This window comes from Diachasmimorpha longicaudata, chromosome 7 (genome assembly GCF_034640455.1).
Source record: "Diachasmimorpha longicaudata isolate KC_UGA_2023 chromosome 7, iyDiaLong2, whole genome shotgun sequence".
Lineage (NCBI taxonomy): Eukaryota > Metazoa > Arthropoda > Insecta > Hymenoptera > Braconidae > Diachasmimorpha > Diachasmimorpha longicaudata.
The window spans coordinates 6,267,238-6,283,301 of NC_087231.1; the positions used below are offsets into that span (position 1 = coordinate 6,267,238).

The following is a 16,064-nucleotide window of genomic DNA, read 5'->3' on the forward strand; positions in this document are numbered from 1 at the left end:
TAATTCAATTTGAATTCAATTCACGAGAATTCAAGGAAATAATATCAAATATCACGGGTAAACATTTACCCATAAAAATTCCTGTGGCATCTAGAGTTTAAGTCCCAAAAGATAAACCAAACTATCTCGAAATACCTTCAACCTGAAGAGTCTATCGCTCCCAATTGTGATAACGTATCGTGTGAGTATAAATATACATGGAAATGAGGAAAATGCGAGTGGATCATACCCTGGGTTTTGGGTGAAAATTGAGCATAATTACCATAATTACTCTGGACAAACTTGACAATAACCTTCATGGGGGCATTGAAAAGAGTGTAAATGAGAATGCAAACGAAGAGGGTTCAATTCGTTTGATACCAGAAAAATTGGTTCTGTGGTGTCTACCCAAGTCTGGAGAAAGGGAGCCAAATGGAAAAAGGGCTATTCATCGGATGGTCTGGTGAAGTTTGTACAGCTGAACTGGATCATAACGAAAGAGGCATTTTTCATATTTACCATCGAAAGAATAAAAACCTTAACAAAAGACGTATTCTCATGAACTTTTCCTTCAGTTGACTTGGCTCCATGTGTTGTGTCCCATTAGATTCGAAGCTCCCGATGGCTCGTTGCCAGTAAATATCTTTTATTGTGATAATAGATATTCCCTCCAAAGACTTCAAGTCCTGCCTCGAAAAGTTGTAAAGATTGGAGGAATATCAATGAGTGGGTGAAAGTGGAGAACGAGAGGGTCCTCAAGATTTTTTTTTACCATTACAAAGGTAATGAAAGAACGAGATGTAAAGGAGGAAAGGGGTTTTTCATCGTTTGCACTGCATCACCGTCTTCTCTCGCATTAAAATTCATCCCCGTAAAACGATATTTCAAAGTCGTCTTCGAGCTCACCGTTATATAGAGAACCGTCGTGGAGGCAAGTCAACGCTTTCATGTCCTGGGGTTGGAAAACAGCTCGACAGCGTGAGGGGTTCAAGACAACGGGCATGGGATCACTGATGGAAGAGCAAGTTGACGAATTTCTGAAATATTTGGGCACGAGAGAGACACTAAATTGCGTAGGAGAGGTCTAATTTCTTCATCATGGATCGTATCGACCTCCTCTGAAACTTCTCCCCCCCTCCCCCACCTCCCAAAGTGCTACGGGAAAAACTTTGAAAATTACGCTGAGACGACGCGACAACTTCCAAGACGACAGATACAACGACCTTAAGGATTTTTCCTACTACCTTTCCATCACTGACAACTCTCGTTAGTTGTAATTTTTAAAAATCGCAAATTACTGTTTTCGATTCAAGGAAAACAACGAGCAATGCGTATATTAGGGACAGAAACTTTCCAACACATTTTTTTATTAGAATAGAATAAAAATGAGAAGTAGATAAATCAACATCTGTTTGAACCAGAGAATTTGCAATTGAAAAATTCACTCACATTCAAAGAATCGTAAATTTGTCACATTGAAATACACCGACTGTCAGTGTTGACTGACTATTAAGTAAATTGAATCTATGAAACCATCGTTGACGCAATGAGGATAAGCCAACCAGAAAACTCCATCTTCATCAATGTTAAAGAGGATGAAGCGGAAAAGCACAATGGAAGACGCTAACAATGTAGTTCCTCAGTCTTCGATATTGTACGTCGTATCGTGTATTTTCGTTACGCAAGATAAAGTCCAGTATATTATTACCTGATTAAATCTCGATTATCATGATGAAATTGAGACAGACGAAGGAATCGAAATAACAGCGTAACGTGGCGTACTATTATCCTGCAATCCACCCCCTTTTGAATGACATCTGTACCATCGCATATGCGTCTAGACCTTGTGGTTAGCACGTTTCATTTACTCACCCAACAGTGCATTATTCAAAGTTACAATTTACTGTTTGGCTTTAGTGTACTGCGACCCTATTTCAAGCAGTAACTGACAAACTACTCACAGAATCCGCGTAAACTCGATTAAATGTCGGCGACGGAGATTGAGCCAGTCATGTACAAACAATGCACATCGTACAAACATTTCAGTGGTACAAAACGATACAATGTAGAGCTGGTGCCTCACTATTCCCTCATGTACGTCAAGGACCAACGCCCCAATAACGCCTATTGCTCATCCACAAGCTCACGTACAAGAAGGGAATGACCGTGAGTATCAAAACGACGCAAAAGGGGAGAGGAAAATTCATTGAGCCACGTGCCGACTATCCTCCCTTCACTCCCTCACCCCCTCTCTCTCCCATATCCCCTCCGCCAATGCTGAAGGGACAAAGAAAATAAGTGTGAGTTCAGCGGAGGTTAGACCTAGCTCAACCCGACGAAAAACGACCTTCGACGGGGCGAAAGCTGTAGGGACAGGCGAATAGGGGCTTGGGCCACTGGCCGATGTTGTGGGGGATGATTCTACTCGCTATTTCCCTTTTTACCCACACGATGGTATATCTCGAAGGGTGAAGAACCACCCACGAGAGTATGGGGGCTATGTCTGTCTCCATGGTGATGCCATCGAACGAGAGACCCCAAAAAGCCCCACCATAAGCGTCACTGTCGTGTTACGCAGGGCGGGAAAGTCCTTTCGCGCAAACTCCCTGGAGGCTTTTACAGGAGAGAAAAAAAAACCGCCAAAAAATATGTAACCCAAGGGCCTGGCGGCTTATCATTTCGAGGAAAGCCCCACCTTCTTTCTATAATTTTACTCTTTTCACCCTTGGTTTGGGGGAGAGAGCGCTGGGGGTAACGGCACAATAAAATTGATTTATTTTTATTGTAAACACTGGCATGTTAATTAGATGGGAAAAACTTCCGGAATTTGGGGAAAAATCCGTGGTTTAGTGATCGCTAAATTGGAAACAAGAGAACAACAATAAATATTTTTAAGTATTAAAGCAGGTTCAGTACCACTCCTGACAATTGATAGTCAATTGATCATGTAATTTAATTTTTTGCAGCACTTTAGGCTCATTTTTTTCCATAAAAAATATTAAAGCTGAATTTATTTTGTTTTTTTCATTTTCGTGCGAGTATGAAAGTCGATGAACTATTTCTATCAGTCCCCGAGTTGCTATCATCTAGGTTTTTTTTCTCAATATAAGGGTGCGGTAGACTTTGTTGGGCTCGCACTCAGTCACCCACACTAAGAGATCTGATAATCCTCCAGCTTCTACGCAAAAATCGATTCCACATTAACCAATGAAATTTGTCCTTGAATTTCCGTTAACACATGACATAAAGAATAGGAGTGAGGGAGAAGAGGCACTCGCTTCCATGGTGCGTTCAAGGTGAAGATAAATCAGGGGTTAATGTAATGTTACACCGACCCGGTCAATGTTAAGCCAACCCTGGGAGGGGGGGGGGGTTCACCCCCTCGCTCGCTCGCCCCTTCTTTGCGATGGTGTGGGCGCAGGCACTGAGCCGTTGTGCCACCGACATTGAGCCAACCGACCGCCGACATTGAGCCGACCTTCTCGCGCCCTTGAATTTTACCATCGCCTCAATTTTTCCCCTTATTATTTTAATTATATAGAGAGACAACTAGAGAATTAAATCTATTACTGGGTCTTTTGCTGACTCGAGTTTTATGAAGATATGATTCAATGTTTGAACCATTAACTAAGTGGAGATTAAATTCTCAATCGCTGAGAATTACGATTTGAGAGAAAGTGATCGGATTCTGTCCTAAATATCATATAAATTATTGCACGAGATTTTCTGGGGACTTGAGACTCTCGATTTTGTCACTTTTTATCTCGTTCTTTTCAATACTCACTCTCTTTCTCTTCTCCACTTCACTGTCGGGGACGCAATGAGAATGGAAAAAAATGCCACTTGTGTTTATACTGATGAGATATTTGAACATATGTGCTTCAGTCTCGATATACCTCGTCATTGATTGATATTGACAATTGCACATACCTTTGGCATATGAATACGCTTTAATGGCTTGAATCGACACGTGTAAGCTCGAAATAAATTCAGGGGACAATGATCTCGATCTCGATATGATTTCATTGTGTAATTGAATAGCAATGAAGTCCTTCATATTTAACAAGTGTAATGATCGTTTAAATTTTTTAATGTCAAATGTCAAATTCATTCGAAAACCGTCCTGAGGCATTGAGAGAAATAAGGAATTTCTTCATGAATTTAGTCAAGTCCTATTTAATTGAATTATTGACGTGATCAATAATTTAATTAAACACGCGATCAATCACCCACGATAATTAGTCCGATCGTTTGTGGGCCTAAACAGAGTGGCTCCCTATTAATGCCTTAAAGATAGAATTAATCTGTTTGATGGTAGGATATGCTACCAGATAATTTAATTGTAATTTCGAGTCACAGAGCTGCACTCGCGTACATCATGCCCTCCGATATACGAGACATGTTCGATCGATGAACTGCAATCCTTGATTATCTGGCATCAGAGATACAGAACCAGTAGACCACAGGTCCAGACTGGCTAAGACGCACCTAAAATTGAATGTTCTGTAAAAATTCTACTGCGAGTATTGGAAAAAATGACAATAAATGGAACCGAAATGAACTGAAGAGTTAGAATTATGACGTTATATTCTTCAAATCATAACAATTATTATCTCAAAGTCTGCGAACGATGCCAAGCAGATCTTTCAGGAGAAAATATCGAAGATCTGTCATCAACACAGAGTCTTGTACCACTAGTTTTGCTAAAATCACTAAAAAATAATCGACAATAGAATACTAAATCAAATACTCCACAAATAAAATCGACTAAATTCCAGGAATATGTCCTTGTAATTTCCTAATCCCCTATCACACGGGTTACTTCATTCGTTCGTAAATTCCTTCAGGAAAAATTTTTGAAAAAAATTCACAGAAATTAAGAAAAAAAAATCCTGTTTGCTCCAATTAAATATTCACTGCCAGCACTGAATTTTTTTCTTGGCCACTACTTCGCGCCCTTTTCCCGCACTCGTCCGAGAATATTCCCCAATAATTTCCCTCCGGACGCCTGCAATAATGTCCTCCCCAAAGATAATTCCCACAATTCCCATAAACTCCACGCCTGGAAGTGATTGATATAGCTGTGTGGTACCACTGACGTGCCGACGAAAGCAAAACTCGGACTTATTAACTCAAAGGGTGAGGATCGTGGCCGTGAGGCACGTGTCGGGCACCTGTCGCTTCTTCAACAGTACTGTATAGCACTGAAGTAGAGGGAACAAAAAACATCAGGAAAGAGGGAATAGGTGGGAGTAAAGGGAGTAGATAAATACAAAAATAAACAGAGTGGAGTAAAAAAAGAGTTATACGACATCTCCAGTTTCCGGCTCCTTAAATATTTAATGATTATAATTCCATGAAAAGGCGGTATACATTATTGATGATTATTCATTAGTCACGATCCGAGGACACTCTGGTGGACCCGCAGTTTGGCCTACACACGTGTCACCCATACATTGACGTAAAAAAAAAATATGGCAAAAGCTGATTTCATTTCTTTTATTTCCCTCTGTATTTTGATGCGATGGGTATATGATGCGGCACGTTTGACAGTTGTAGATGAATGAAATTCAAGCACTAGCACTAGCACTTGGCTTTAGTCACGTGGGAATAGTAACAAAAAAAAAACATTGACGAGAGAATTTTGATCACCGTTTTACGTTCCCCCTGGATATTTCATCTGCGCCACTTCCCTACAAATTTAATGCGTTAGACAAAGACAACGCTGAGCTATTCCGGAGGTTTATTAGAGGCTGGAAAAACCGACAGAGTCTAGTCTAGTGTGGGGTCTATTTGGCCTCGTAAATGAATTTTTCCGTTCTCACTCCCCCGGTGAAAATCAATATGTTCTTCTCACCCACCTTCAACACTGTTTCTCCCTATTCATGATGAATTTCTGTTTTTCTTTTTCCCTTTATTATTTGCTGTACAGACCGTACCGCATCTTCTCAGGAGCTTTGCACAGGGATAAGACCGGATGGAGTTATCAAGGGTTGAGGGCTGATAAAAATGATACGGTACGTTGGTAAATCCAAGTCCTGGACTATACCCAAAGGGGAGATTTCTCGGAGATTTTTTTTTTTCTTCACGTTTGTTATCTGTATTTGTAGTATCCACCGGACGTTGTCGTTGTATTGGTAACGTTCCATCGAGAAATACCTGAAGGTTAATACCAACGAGAAGATGCCTCTTCTCACTCGAGGTCGCAAGACCCGGGCTCTTTCGCAGGTATAAATCGGCAGTGTACCGTCGATAGGCAGACCCTTTCTTTTCTTTACTGAACATGTTTTTTTTCTCTTCACTTTCCCTCCGTCTCAACAAAAAAAAATATTTCGGAGTTTCTCAAAGGGAATCTTCGTACTTTTATCTTAACCACACACTCCCTCAATTTTTAGTTGTACAGTTCATAAACGATAAATTTTTTAATCGTGAATAAAAGGGTAACTGTCAGTAACGAAAATCATTGTCGTAATTTTTGGCCTTATCTTTACGATTATATAGACAATATTTTCCTGAGAGGTGGTTCTCAGTTGGGTAGAATGCACTGTCAAAAGGGGGAAAAAAATAAAAAAATGATTGAAAGGAATTATTTTTTAGGCTGGCGGTATGATGCGAGATTAAAGGTGATGCAGCGAGTTGGGCACTGCTGAAAATAAATGAAGCGAATCGATTCGAGCTCGATTAAACTCCCCGGAGAGCGCTACACAATTGGTATTAGAATTATTGACAGCCGATTTTATTAACTTTTGCATTATTAAGTAATTATTTGGCTGTGGGATATTGCGATTATGAAGATGAATGAAGAATATATCATCCTCTTTCCAGTAGAATTTATGTCATTAAATGTCTAAGGTACATGGAGAACATGCATACGACTCACCCGCAATAGACATTAACATTAAAAAAATGAAAAAACAATCAACTCGATAACTCACCCCACTGGTACCTCACCGACGCCACCGACAGAGGCGCTGCGCGCCCATGAACCGTTTCTTTGCATCGCCTTAAGCCTCAACCTTCACACTCGTCGACTCGTTCCACTTGAATCACATTACACTATTTCACCATTATTCTGAAAAACTATTAGCGCATATTTATAGCGACTACATTCGTTCCTCGGCTGATAAAATTGCCTGGAATGTCTGGATTAAATACGTCAGATAGAAATTTTTGTAATGAATTGAGAAAATGTCCACGTTATCCAGTGGTAAAGGAAGATTTAAATTGATTCTAGTTGAGTCTCTCTTGCATTCTACAGTCTCAAGCAAACGCAAGTGCATTACGTACGTCATAGCCGTCCCCGCTGAGCAGGATTCTCAAAGGATATTGCCCTTGTCGTCCTCGGAAATTGAAGATGCATTTGCAAGAGAATTGAGAAAATTCATAAGTATAACTAATAAAAATAATCATTTGATGTTGCCAAGGAGGGGTTAGCACTTGGTAATACAAACGATAAATCATATTACATCCTCTGTATTTCAAGTGTACATTTTCCTTAATCCTGACAGGATAATTTATGGAATCAAGTTGTAATTAAAGACGAATGAACACGAAGGGAGAGGGAGAGAGAAGTACATATGAAGAAGTATCACCGGTGGACTTGGTCGGCACGCGGCTATCTAGTCCTTGCGCTGCAGGATTGCTCGTGCTGAGGTGGTTGAACCCACTGGAGAGACATCCAGGCCGATCTGGAGCAGTGCGTTGCTTTCAATGTGTGGGTGGTTTGCCCCTCCCTCTTTTTTACCGAGCGTGAATGACGACGCACACAGGCATTGGTGGTGCATATATTATGGACTCGTAACTCAAAATTATCACATTTGTCGTCCATAAAATCAACCAACATTTGTACACCGAGAGAAAAAGACCGCAGATTGTGTGGAATATATTTTGTTGGATGCATATTTTTTCATGGGAAAATAGAATTCCATTGTTTAAACGTTTTAAACCTTTATTTTACCAGTGGGTTTCTTATAGAGTGGAGATAATGACATATTCGTTTGAAAATTACTTATTATTCCATTGAAAATATCTTATTGCATGCGATTACGTGTTGCTACAATAGGTTTTCAGATCGACGGAATGCGATGCATTCAAATAACTATTTGAAGGTGATGAAATATTCGGGGAAACGAGAGGAATGTACGATTGATTGAAACCCCTATGTGATTGAATCATGAGGTTTCTGTTTGGAGACCCTAGGATCAACGGTTGCAGCAGACAGGTTAATCACACAATCCATTGAAAGTCCTCGAATATTTCGGTTCATTAAAGACTTACTACGTTGGCACTATTGAAAAATACTGAGTGTGTAAATAAAAACATAATTCGATCTTTTTACTACATTTCTCTCTCGAGGAGTCTGAGGAGTTAGTGGAATCCAATTTTCGGAAGAGTAATATAGAGTAGTTTAGAGAAGACGAATTGCCTAGGAAACATTCTCCAGAAGATAAGAATAATTTTCCAGCATTCCATGACTTTATCGGACAGGTTAATGATAGCTCGTTGAATTCTAATATAAATATTAATGATCTCGTTGAATATCAATTTTAATTCAGTTGGAATAGTTAGTGTGAGGTGTTTTTCGTGATAAGCTAACAGAATAGTCAGGGAAAAATTATTCAAGCATTTCAATAATCAGTTGATGAAAGTTAACGACTAATTAATTAATTTTGAATTTTCAGTAGAGAAAGTAGTTATGATTTCGAGGAGAAAAACATTGCATTGAGTCGACGAAACGGTTTAGCCAAAAAATGTAACAGATATTCGTAAGTATGGAAGGAATGAAATACTGCACAATTTGTTGTTCAATTTGATCCATCACACAAATTAATGAACATCTACTTGATATAAATGAGTAGTTATTAAATGAAATTGATTTTTTGTCTGAATTCCAACTAATTAGTCGTTAAAGTTCACTTAAATTAATCAATCGAATTCTTAAATTTTTTTTGTCGAAGAATGTAGTATAAATATTGAACACTTTTGAGACCATGAAGTTGGATGAAATGAAAATTATAAAAATGTATCGAGAGATTCAACCATATAAAAATTGATTGTGAAAATTGTTGTAATAATTACGGATCTCACAGTTCTCTCACTCGTTACAAAATTGATTCACAATATTCAAGTGACAATATCACGATATTTCTCAGTTGATTCCGAAATAATTCGGGAAATGCCCTTAAAAATCTGCGATTTTCGATAAAAATTTCGTAATTTTCGTTTCTACATTCGCGAAAAAGATAAATAATTTTCAATAAATACTCGTTTCTATGCGTTTCAGTCCGATTAACAGGTGATATTAAAGATTCTTTGGTGCTACCCACTCACTGGCACATCCTTTCCCCCGCCTGATTGCAAACTAACTGTATAACAAGTCCTAGTATCTCCCATTTCTACATACTCCACATATTATAATAAAAATCGAGGAAAATAAAATTGATGATACTCAGAGATTGCACTACTACACCCCTCCAGCTCTTCTACTCCTTTATGTCTCAACCCCCATCACTGCAACCCTCAGTACATCGTGGTTGAGAGAAAGAAATATCCCTCGTATGCGGTTGAATTTCCGGGATCGTACGGTATATGTAGAGGGTCTTCAATCATATACAAACAGCACCGATCGATTACGAGGTACCGCGGTTGTAAATAAATTAGATCACGTTAGAGGTAAATTCCCTTTCCCACGGAGAAAAATGTACCGATTCAGCTTTGAGTTTACTGATCTTATTGTGAGAATTGTAGACACTAAAATCGTGACACTTTTAAACTTTTAAATATTAAATATTAAACTATAATAAATATTAGTGAAAAAACATCAGAGTGAATTCCCTCTCAGTGCAGATATTTTTTAATGCGGATATACCAGGACCTAAATAAGTAAATATCAATGGTGGTAGTTACCTAATTGAGGGGCAGCGGAGACAGACCCAGCAGTCAATTTTTTCAAGCCATTTTGTAAGTTTATATTTAATATAAATGATTCATTTTGACAGAATATATTGAGAGGTGTTCGGGGGTTTTCCCCTGTCGGTTATTTTTTATTTATGCGATGGGAAAAGCCATCGGCTATATGAAGACATTTATTGAAAGGGGCAAGTTGAGTTGAGGCAAAATGTGAGAAATTAAATAATTTTGATTTTTGTTTATCTAACGGAGTGGAATTCTAAGGAGAATAATAATATATGTTAGAGAAGACGAATTGCCTACGATCAATTATCATTACATTCATTTGATTGATCCTGACTATAAAACCAATAGTTAGTTTTTCAAAAGCCGTTATCTCGCACATCTGACCTCAGATACTTTGTTCGGATTGATCGAAAACCTGGGTGAGAAAAATAATCAAAATAGATTGATGCAAACAAAGAGAAACTCCACTGAATTGAGCAATTAGAGGCCCCCAAAAATCTGAAGAATAAATTTTGCTACAATCAGCCGATCAAACAAATTTCTAACTTGGCGAAATCGCTGTCAAGGCTATTGGGGCCTCTATTGGACCCCGTAAAATTCTATATGTGAAATAACGTGGATTAATTTTCTCATTGGGAGTCATTCGGTATTGGTCAGAGGGAGAGTCAAGAAATCGGAGATTCGATATCGAAAAGCGTTTCATGCGTGTGTATGTGTGTGCTGGGTGAGGGGAGGGGGCATGATGGGGCCCAGACCAGTGTCTCGCGCGTCGCACCGAAGTGGCAGCGGTGAGGAAGGGGGCCAGGTGCTTCTCACCAGTGGGGGAATAAGAAAGAACCAGTTTTTAGGGACCTTTCGAGCCACCGCAAGTGGGTCTACTGTAGCATGACAGTACTTCTCATTTTGCGAAGGCGTTATATTTCTTCTCGCACTTATTAGAGAACAAAATGGAAAATATAAGTGTCACATATTCGCGATTGTCAACGTTTGTCGTGAGAATCTTCATGTTGATCAAAATTCCGTATATACAAAAACCAGTCATTAGCGTTAAAAAAACCTGATGATTCAGTGTGCGGTAGGCCAGTAGACGCCAAAAACGATAGCATCACAAAAGCGATCCGGTTTATTCAATTTTTGAGACAATCCTATTTTTACCCCCAACATTTTTCAAAACGTCATTTTCCATATTTGAAATACTCGGAAATGCATTCGATAATAGAAAGTAATTTTGATATTGCGGTCAGGGGATCTCGGATTATTAGGTCTGATCAATTGATTTTCTTCTCTAAGAAATCAGTGGATAATTGCGTTTTTTTAGTTAATTAAAAAGAATGAATAAGAAGCTGTTGGACATAAATAAATTTTTTAAATCCTTTCAATTCTGTCTGATTTCCATTCTAGCAGCAATGTTGCTGATAAATTCAAAATTTTCTTCTGGATTTTTTTTCTTCTTTACTCTTATTGCACAATTTTTTTGCTACTATTTGCCGTCGTGGGACTATCATTAATTGCAATGTCATGGAAATTTAAGGGTTTATTTGGTTGTGTGGACGATTTCTAGATTCCGAATTTTTCAAAACTGAAATTAATGTTCAGTCCGAGTTTAATCAAGGCTAAATCATCGGCCGGAGCCCCCATGATCCTACTCCATTCCATATATGCAATAACCAGTCGTCAGTGGGAAAAAATTGATTATTTATCGGCCGGTAGACGAAGTCAAAAACGATATAATTGAAAATGCCGTTTCAACGTGTCTTCAATGGACTCAATGCCAAGAAATATTCCGCAAAAGCCATATTAAGGGCAAACCCAGTGATAATTATCGAAATGTTCCTATACCCATAGAACTTAGAACTATATTTATTCCAAATGAATATTCGTTAATAGTTAACAAATGGCAAATCGAACCAATCAGTGTACAACCGCATTTCACCCCAGAAATACCATTAAGATATGAAATCTTTAGTAAACAATTTTCTCCGGGTCATTAATGAAATTTTTTCATATTTTATTTGTATTTAATGATTGAATGAAACTCATTAAATAGTCCTACCGTCGAGAAATATTCGGTAAATAACCTCGCCAAGTTCGGGGAAATGTAATTGTACAGTTTGCGTGTTTTTCTTTCTTTTATTAGTTTAACAAAACACGTTCTAAGAATCACTCACTGTGGGAAAAAAATATTATATCTATGGAGTTGGCGGGACACGCACCGGGCCTTTTGGTCATACCCGCCTTAAATTTACGTACGAAACACACGCACTTGAAAATATCATCATTTTAGGGGAACACATGTGTGCGTGCAGGTAAGCTAGTTAGTAATTTCAGTCGTCTATGATTTCAAATTCCTCCTTTTTTTTATTATTATTGAGCAATTAGAAAAATTGTGCAAAATGTATGAGCTACGACTACAAATTTTTGTTCGTCATTACTTTAGAGTATCTACACATTTAAAAATAATATATGTAGACAGAATACAAACAAGTGATAAATGATGTACTTGAACATTTGTTTATCTCTGGAAGATTTGTTCCGTTAGAATAATTAAAAAATAATTAGACATTTTTCCCGTGGAAGCCCGACATTGTCAAGCCCTCAAACCTGCGACAAATGGATGACAGTTTCACATCATTTTTTAGAGACTAATCGACGCGTTACGTAGGGCCATAGATCCTGCAGAAAACAACCCCTTGGGGTTTTGAGGAACTCGATGGAAAAAAACACTCAACAATGTGATGCCCCTTAATCATAAATTCCCACTTCTCAAAAGACTAATTTCTTCTTACTTATTCTCAGGGGAGTTCTACACTCTACCCATCGATTTTTTTCTTTCACCATACTACGCTGTTCCACATAATTAACCACGAAAATGGGACACATTTGGTTGACACTTTGCTGGGGGTACGGTAACAAATTACGTCTATGGTACAAAAATTTATTTTATTAACATCCCTTTCTCTTGCAACAACTACTAGAACCAGTTTCAAATGTTATCCGACATTTATTTTGACAACAGTATTTAAATACTTCTACAAAATGCATCAATTTATAAAATTAAAATTGAAGACTAAAAATTTACAATTGTGATTTAATTTTAGTTAATCTCATGAATTGCCCGGGAACGACGATCAATTCTATATTGATAATTATAATGATCTTGAATTTTAAAGAGTCATTACTATAGTATTCAGAGTCGATTAGTGACTCATTGATTTATTTTTAGCTAAAAATTATCATAAAAATCTGTACGTCCAGAATTCGTTTGTTAATTTTAATACAGATGAATGTTTTTTTGTTGGACATACTAAATACTAGATATTTAGACATTAAGTTGTTCATTATTTAGAATAAATTCAAGGAATAAATACTGACGATGTTGAGGAAGCTTTTAAGTAGTAAGTACATGAATGATTAGTATTTGACTTCATTCAAGTAAATAAGTACTTCCGGATTTAGTATTTTTATCGGTTCTGAATACTAAATGCTACGATATTTAGCGCTCAAACTAATCTTTCATAAATTTTTACTCAAGTATGACCAATCCTCATGGTGTTGATTGGTATAGTCATGCATTTAGTCATAACCATATTTCGGAATTTGCATGAATTAATGAACTCCCAGAAATGGAAAAATTGTTCAGCGACACTTCATTTTCTGTCTTTGTATCATCAATGATTTACACTCATTCCATTCAAATGTAAGAAATTGTCAGTGTTGCCGCAGGACATAAGATAAATAAAGAGACGAGACGAGAGTTGATGACCATAGACCAGCCTAGACGACGTGCCAATCATAATTGGTTTCGTGCGCCCTTCGACTAATCGTTTCTTCATTGCGCTCATTTTCAATATTCCCGCTTTTTATCTATTGATATCAACAATGATTTGGACCTGCATGTATTAACAAAATAAATTGGAAAAAAATTCTGGAGCTGTGCTGTGACCAGCAGAATGTTGAGGAAAAAAAGGGGACCACCGTCACTCTGAATTCAGGAGCCAGCATTTAACCGACGTTCATAGAATATGAACTGCAGAACCCCAACAGTTGTTTGACCATTGAAGAGCAGTTATCACTACTGTGAGGTCCTACATATGTGGGCATATGCCATGGACTACCTCCTCAAGGCTCTCCGTGGGTGCGATGTCGGTACTTTGGAAAAAAAAATGGTGCTATCGTAGCGAAATGTTCTCCAGCTTGCTGGCAGATCTAGACTTTTCCAAGACCGAAGAGACGCTCCAGGGGTTTCCTGGCTTTTTCCGAAAACCATAACCTTGGACGTGTCTTCATACTCGCCCACTGAATGTCAATGAAGTGGTTTTGAATCTGTGCAAAGTATCGACAGATTGAATATTCACAAAATTTTTATTGAAATTTCAAATGACAGGGAACGTCTTTATTAAACACTTAGAAACACGCGGTAGACTTCAAGTGGCAGTAACTAGGACATGAAGGCTATCTCCAAATGACAATATATTAAAATGAAACTGATGAAACGCTCGTCATTCACGTCCAAATGAGGATTTTAGTAATCTCGTTAGTGCTATAAATACCGCACAATAATAAAAAAGAACCGAATCTATTAATTGTTAACTTGAAGAAAAACAATTCTTCCTGACCTCTGCAAATGACAAACTGAGAAAATATACAGCCATTCGATAATTTCATTATGAATACGCTTCGTTATTGAGCGAGCGGAGTGAAGACTAGCATAAAAACAACCTCAGAAAACTGTCAGTGGTTCCCACGAGACTAGGCACTTCTGAAAGTACTGAGCCAAGGTCAGTTTCGTTCTACGTCCCGTTCTCGGTTCGCCCTAAATCAAATATTCAAATTATCTGTCACCTCAGCCCAAACTAACTCTCCTTTTCCATTATAATGGATAGCATCAACAGATATTCATCATGAAAGAAACACCTCGAAGTCGTGCACTTGGTTATCACGCACAGTTCTTCACTGAATTATATACATATATATATTATACATTTACATATGTGTATACGGGTCGCACATTTGCTCATGTTTTCCCTATTATATTTCAACTGAAAATGAAGTCACACGTACGTAGATAGCAAAAATTAATGTTATTGGGATTGTCGTTTTTTTTATTTACACTAACGTCGATAGTTAGTCTAGAGTACAAAAAAATACTGATGAAAAATCCAAGAGCGAAGAGAATAGAAAATCCATTTTTTTAAATTAAAAATTCTACTTATATTTTTAATATAAAAAAACGTTATATGATTGTTTTAAAATAGATATTCAAACCTGACGGTTTACTCGGCTTTAAAAAAATAGAAAAAACGAGATCGATAGTCTGCTGACTACCTTAATTATCGATATATTTAACAGCGTCGTTAAAGATCTAATGTACATGGGGTAAAACATGAGTCAATTTGTATGAGAATCTTGATATCCAAAGTTTTTAAAAAGTCGCTAATGTGATAAGGTGGAGACATACCTCCACTTTGTAGGCCACTAATAAGTTTTGAACGATATTGGTGATGGAGAGGACAGCGTTAGAGGGCTTGGAAAGTTCGTTTTTTGGCGGTGAAAATTTTTTGGAAAGTTTTTTCAATATTATTTTGAAGCTATGAGGAACTTGCATGAAACTCTGTTCGTCCTAAATCGTAGATGTTTTGTATGTATTCAATTTCCATGATTTTGATTTCGATAACTGCAGGATCAATTGCTTTTCACTTATGTTGAATTCATTGCCACCGTATAGGGAATTTCAGAGGTCCCTAAATGTAGTAGAAAATTGGATGGCAATGAAGCTCCGAATAGACGTGAAAAAGAAGACCTTGAGAGGAGTCACAGTATTATGCAATGGATTTCATGGTGCAGCTAATATATTCTCACCATTGTATCCTCTTCATTTTACCTTTTGCTTTCTCTCTTTTTCTTCCTTTCTTGTTAATTTCCTGGATCAGAGCGAGACGGGAAAGGACAATACTGTTTCGCTTTCGACTCCCTCGCTGCATTCTTCCCTTTCTTCTCTCCTTAGCACTCTCACCTAAGCCATCCAAAGGAAAACTTTCGGCTTCAATTTCCTTTAGATTTGGTGTGAAAGTAGTCCACCGATATAAAAAAAAACAAACATTTAGAAAATTTTTAGGATGAGTTATGTGTGAGGAGAGAAAAACACTATGAAGTCTGGCAGAAAAAATGCT

At 37.8% G+C, this 16,064-nt stretch overlaps 1 long non-coding RNA gene across 1 annotated transcript in view; it reads right to left on the reverse strand.

Annotated features, from left to right (window-relative positions):
• Window positions 1–12,837: 12,837 nt before the first annotated feature.
• Window positions 12,838–16,064, reverse strand: part of LOC135164578 (uncharacterized) — a 173,282-nt gene continuing 170,055 nt past the window's right edge. Inside the window, exons 6-7 of the long non-coding RNA XR_010299326.1 lie at window positions 15,776–15,944; window positions 12,838–14,217 (exon numbers count right to left, since the gene is read on the reverse strand). This is a non-coding gene — a long non-coding RNA (uncharacterized LOC135164578). The remainder of the gene's footprint in view (window positions 14,218–15,775; window positions 15,945–16,064) is intronic.